The sequence below is a fragment of the Schistocerca cancellata genome, chromosome 7 (genome assembly GCF_023864275.1).
Source record: "Schistocerca cancellata isolate TAMUIC-IGC-003103 chromosome 7, iqSchCanc2.1, whole genome shotgun sequence".
NCBI lineage: Eukaryota > Metazoa > Arthropoda > Insecta > Orthoptera > Acrididae > Schistocerca > Schistocerca cancellata.
The window spans coordinates 268,030,532-268,036,914 of NC_064632.1; the positions used below are offsets into that span (position 1 = coordinate 268,030,532).

Sequence of the window (6,383 nt, forward strand, 5' to 3'; positions counted from 1 at the left end):
CTTTCATTTGCTAACTATGCTTATCAGTAGTTAGTGCCTTCCGTAGTTTGAATCTTTTATTTAGCTGGCAGTAGTGGCGCTTGCTGTATTGCAGTAGCTTGAGTAAAGAAGATTTTTGTGAGGTAAGTGATTTGTGAAAGGTACAGGTTAATGTTAGTCAGGGCTATTCTTTTGTAGGGATTTTTGAAAGTCAGATTGGGTTGCGCTAAAAATATTGTGTGTCAGGTTAAGCACAGTCATGTATAAATGTTCAAAAGTGGACGTTTCAATATATATCAACGGGGACAGGTGAAAATGTGTGCCCCGACCAGGACTCGAACCCAGGATCTCCTGCTTACATGGCAGAAGCTCTATCCAGCTGAGACACCGAGGCACAGAGGATAGCGCTACTGCAGGGACTAACTCGCGCACGCCTCCCGCGAGACCCACATTCTCACCTTGTATGTCCACACACTATATTTGTAGTGTCCCACCCCAACACACTCATTGATCATGGAAGACATTCTTACTAAATCCCATAGGAGTTCGGGGGAAATGTGTGCATCCGCACAGAAGAAGGTTATGGCTGGTGTTGCCAGAACTATATAATTATATGGATTTGGTGTCTGTTCTTTTGGACATGTCCGAAAGAGTATAAGCATATAGTTCTGGCAATACCAGCCATGACCTTCTTCTTCTGTGCGGATGCACACATATCCCCGGAACCCTTACCGGAATTGGTAAGAATGTCTTCCACGAGTAATGAGTGTGTTGGGGTGGGAGACTACGAATGTAATGTGTGGACATACAAGGTGAGAATGTGGGTCTCGCGGGAGGCGTGCGCGAGATAGTCCCTGCAGTAGCCCTATCCTCTGTGCCCTCGGTGGCTCAGCTAGATAGAGCGTCTGCCATGTAAGCAGGAGATCCCGGGTTCGAGTCCCGGTCGGGGCGCACTTTTCCACCTGTTCCCGTTGATATACACTCCTGGAAATTGAAATAAGAACACCGTGAATTCATTGTCCCAGGAAGGGGAAACTTTATTGACACATTCCTGGGGTCAGATACATCACATGATCACACTGACAGAACCACAGGCACATAGACACATGCAACAGAGCATGCACAATGTCGGCACTAGTACAGTGTATATCCACCTTTCGCAGCAATGCAGGCTGCTATTCTCGCATGGAGACGATCGTAGAGATGCTGGATGTAGTCCTGTGGAACGGCTTGCCATGCCATTTCCACCTGGCGGCTCAGTTGGACCAGCGTTCGTGCTGGACGTGCAGACCGCGTGAGACGACGCTTCATCCAGTCCCAAACATACTCAATGGGGGACAGATCCGGAGATCTTGCTGGCCAGGGTAGTTGACTTACACCTTCTAGAGCACGTTGGGTGGCACGGGATTCATGCGGACGTGCATTGTCCTGTTGGAACAGCAAGTTCCCTTGCCGGTCTAGGAATGGTAGAACGATGGGTTCGATGACGGTTTGGATGTACCGTGCACTATTCAGTGTCCCCTCGACGATCACCAGTGGTGCACGGCCAGTGTAGGAGATCGCTCCCCACACCATGATGCCGAGTGTTGGCCCTGTGTGCCTCGGTCGTATGCAGTCCTGATTGTGGCGCTCACCTGCACGGCGCCAAACACGCATACGACCATCACTGGCACCAAGGCAGAAGCGACTGTCATCGCTGAGGACGACACGTCTCCATTCGTCCCTCCATTCACGCCTGTCGCGACACCACTGGAGGCGGGCTGCACGATGTTGGGGCGTGAGCGGAAGACGGCCTAACGGTGTGCGGGACCGTAGCCCAGCTTCATGGAGACGGTTGCGAATGGTCCTCGCCGATACCCCAGGAGCAACAGTGTCCCTAATTCGCTGCGAAGTGGCGGTGCGGTCCCCTACGGCACTGCGTAGGATCCTACGGTCTTGGCGTGCATCCGTGCGTCGCTGCGGTCCGGTCCCAGGTCGACGGGCACGTGCAACCTCCGCCGACCACTGGCGACAACATCGATGTACTGTGGAGACCTCACGCCCCACGTGTTGAGCAATTCGGCGGTACGTCCACCCAGCCTCCCGCATGCCCACTATACGCCCTCGCTCAAAGTCCGTCAACTGCACATACGGTTCACGTCCACGCTGTCGCGGCATGCTACCAGTGTTAAAGACTGCGATGGAGCTCCGTATGCCACGGCAAACTGGCTGACACTGATGGCGGCGGTGCACAAATGCTGCGCAGCTAGCGCCATTCGACGGCCAACACCGCTTTTCCTGGTGTGTCCGTTGTGCCGTGCGTGTGATCATTGCTTGTACAGCCCTCTCGCAGTGTCCGGAGCAAGTATGGTGGGTCTGACACACCGGTGTCAATGTGTTCTTTTTTCCATTTCCAGGAGTGTATAACAACGCCCGATAGCAGCTGAATGTATTAATATATCATCAATGGTGTCTGTTCTTTCGGAACAGACACCATATCCATATAAGTATATACACAACAAGTGTCTATTATGCCATTCCCCAACGCCGCGTGAAAGAAACGAACACCCATATCTTTCCGTGCGATCTCTTATTTCCTTAATTTTATCACGACGATCGTTTCTCCCTCAGTAAGTCGGCGTCAACAAAATATTTTAGCCTTAGGAGGAGAAATCAGGTGTTTGAAATTTCATGAAGGATCCCACCGCAACGAGAAACGCCTTTGTTTCAATGAGGTTAATCGCAAATCCTGTATCATGTCAGTGACACTCTTTCCACTGTTTCTCGATAATACAAAACCTACTGATCTTCGTTGAACTTTCTTGATGTACACCGTCAATCCTATCTGGTAAGAATCCCACACCGCACAGCACTACTCCAAGAGGACGGACAAGCGTAGTGTAGGAAGTCTCTTTAGTAGTTCTGCTAATAAAACGCAGTCTTTGGTTCACTTCCTCCACAACATTTTCTATGTGTCTTTCCCAATTTAAGTTGTTCGTAGTTGTAATTCCTCCGTATTTAGTTGAACTGGCGGACTTTAGATTTGATAGATTTATCGTGTAACCGAAGTTTAAGGGATGACTTTAAGCACTCATGTGGATGATCTCACACTTATTTATGGTCAACTTCTAATTTTAGCACCATACAGATATCTTATTTAAATCCTTTTGCAGTTGGTTCTGATCTTCTGATGATATTACTGGTCGGTAAACGACGGCATTATCTGCAAACAATGTAAGACAGCCGCTCATAGTGTTTTTAAATCGGGACTGTTTTCACTAGTCAGTAATTATCTGCATCTTAATCATCACTGGTGTCATAATTATCTTGAATCCTACCACACTCACTATGTGGTAAAGCCTGTACATATTTCCATTCACTTGGTGTCCATAAATTATATTTACGACTTAAGTCTTTAATACATTTAAAACTATACTAGACACTAACAGATGGTTTTCATCATGTCGTGAGGTAAGTTGTTTTGCTTCCCAATTCATACACATCACTGTGTGCATTCGGGAATGGCATGGATTGGGTCCAGTCGGAATTCCATTTCTCCCCACATACGATTCAAAGTCTCTACGGTCTCATGTTCAAACGCATTGCGAATGCTTGCCTTCAAGTCCTTTAAGTCTTTAATCTTGCTTCTGTACACGAGATCCTTTACTAAACCCCACAGGAAGAGGTCTAGTGGTTTGAAGCAATGGGTCCCTGGTCTGTGTGAACCTAGCACTGAGCTTTCTCTTGTCACGTTCTCATTTAATCAGGTTTTAAAGCTCAATTTTGCGTCAGAATTGCGTCATATTGAAGGAAAAAAAAGCCCTTATGAGTTTTAGTATTACATGTTGAGAAGTATTTGTTAATATCTAGTATAGTTTTTAAGTTATTAAAATCTTCGTTTGTCAAGATAATTCATGGAAACCCTGTTTTAAAGCCTTCAGCTACATGTATACCTGAACTTCCAGGAGGTTTTTTTAAGCTAATCTAGTCACCTTCCTACCTCGCTTGTTTCAACTCTTGGACTCCAGTAAAGAAATTTACTTGTGAGTTTCATTAAAAATATGGTCAACTCAGCTTCTTTCTGGACGATAATTATGGAACCTTCTGTGTGGACAGTAGTCTTAATTGATGATTCCCTTCTGCAATGGTATGAAAAGAAGGTCTCCAGGGTTTGTTTCTGCATACTTTAATTGAATAACAATTAGCTGCAGGATTGCATATTCTTTGCAAAACACTTTCGTTGCCAACGTGCTACTACAGCTTAAGATTTACAAGCCACGAGACCAACTCCATTACAACTCACTTTACACGGCAATTGACTCTCAGCAAAATGTAACACACATTCCAAGTGAACAAGAATAAAGATAACAAAATAACACTTCAGTACAGCGATATTATAAAACATAATCCATAATGATTTCTAGACGTCTAAATCTCCTATTTGTCGTTTCTTCTTACCATTCTTTCCAAAATTAATCTACGACATAAATAGCAATAATGATAAGTTCTAAAGTAATTATGATTTCAAACTAACTTCAAAACTAGAAGACTAATTATATTTACTGAAAATCAAATTCCACGCCAAGTCGATTGCTCATCTCTGTTTATAAAACAAAAAAATAAGACTAAGTTATGTTGTTAGGTGTACGGTTCTGATTCTGCTGAATCGTATCATCAATTTTCGAGTATCGGATTCCGCAATACGTGAAGCACAGAAGCATTGGCCAGTGTCATTACAGAGCACAAGACGGAAATTAAGTGATGCAGTGTGTACAGTTGCGAATTTTCTCCGTAATAGGAGCAGTGATGTTTGGAAAAAGTTCTATGCTGTAGGCCAGGCTTCGTACGAAAAATGTACAGGATCGTACAGTGCAGACAACATGATTATATACCTGTTTATTTCACCAGCACCATAAGGAAACACGTGTTGCGCCAAACGAGAAAAGGAACTGTTATGTCCTTACGGCCTAGAGTACGCTACTGCTTCGGTCATGCCAACTTGCGTTTACGGGCTAATAGCTTATCGTAAACGCATGTCGAGTTTTGCGCCTACGAAATACGATTTTCGGACAACATTGGTTTTCTGTTATCATTTGAAGAAAACTGCTGCAGAATCGCATCGAATACTTGTGGAAGCTTTCGGCGAACATGCTCGTGGGAAGACACAGCGTTTCGAGTGTTCAAAAATTCAAAGGTGCTGCTCGCCAGATACAACAGGAAGTCGTTTGTCCATCGAATAGTGACAGCTGATGAGAAATAGATATATTTTGAGAATCCTAAGCGTCGTAAATCACGGGTGAATCCAGGTAATCCATCAACAACCGCTGCAAGACCAAAGCGCCTTGGAAAGAGGACAATGCTCTGTTTTTGGTGGGATCAGAAGGATGTCATCTATTATGAGCTGCTAAGAGACGGTGGAACCGTTAACACTGATCGCTACGAACAGAAAATGATCGATTTAAATTGAGCATTACGTGAAAAACGACCGGAATATGCAAAAAGGCAACACAGAGTCATATTGCTCGATGATAACGTCACATCACACACAGCAAAAAGGGTCAGAGAAATAATCGAGGCGTTCAGCTGGGGTATACTAGGGTAGGGCATGCGGCTTATTCTCCAGACTTGGCTCCATCCTTTTGTCATCTATTAGCATCACTGGGACACGCTCTTTCTTAACAAAGCTTCAGTTCGTATGTAAATGTACGAAAAAAACTCGCTGACTGGTTCGCTTCAAAAGAAAAACTTTTTTTTTTTTTTTGCTTGGCATTTTTAGCCTGCCAGAGAGGTGGGAGAAATGTATAAATGGCAGCGTAGATTATTTTGAATAAAATATTGTTTATCAGTTTCAGACAACAGACGTGTAATTATTGCAAGCAAATTCCGGTCTCATGCTTCTACACCTGGTATGTGAACATAACTGACAGATATTCTTGAAATGGAGACTAAATATTGTGCCGGCAGGCCACCAGGCTACCGAGCAGATACGAGAAGTGCTGAAAAAAATCCCATGTACTGTATGCATAAACCTTTAGAGAGCATTTTACCTTTTCCCATAGCCCACTCAGGGGAAATATCCTAGGAACTTCAAAGGACCATGCACCCGATTATGCTCACACAGCTTCAACCATATCGGTGAGTCTCGTCCCACGCCCTCACCTGGTTTCATTTACAAGCGGAATAGATTTACCTAACTCTTTAAAACTCACTTTCTTCTCAAAAGGTGGACTAGAGAGTGACCTCGTTAGCAAATCATCTACAGAAAACACTTTCGTACCAAATTTGCTCACATACTTGTTTTTCTAACATCTTCTATAGCTGTGGAGGTAACTGCATTGAATGTATTAATTTTGTGTGTATAGGCAGAATTGTTTAAATACATTTAAATTTTATTATAAATAGTTTAGCCAACTACCTTGCCGCAG

General features: G+C 44.3%; 1 non-coding gene across 1 annotated transcript; it reads left to right on the forward strand.

Moving 5' to 3' along the window:
* The first annotated feature begins 855 nt into the window (after positions 1-855).
* Trnat-ugu (transfer RNA threonine (anticodon UGU)) lies at positions 856-930 on the forward strand. The gene has a single exon. It is a non-coding gene; the product is annotated as a tRNA-Thr (tRNA).
* The last annotated feature ends 5,453 nt before the right edge of the window (positions 931-6,383 follow it).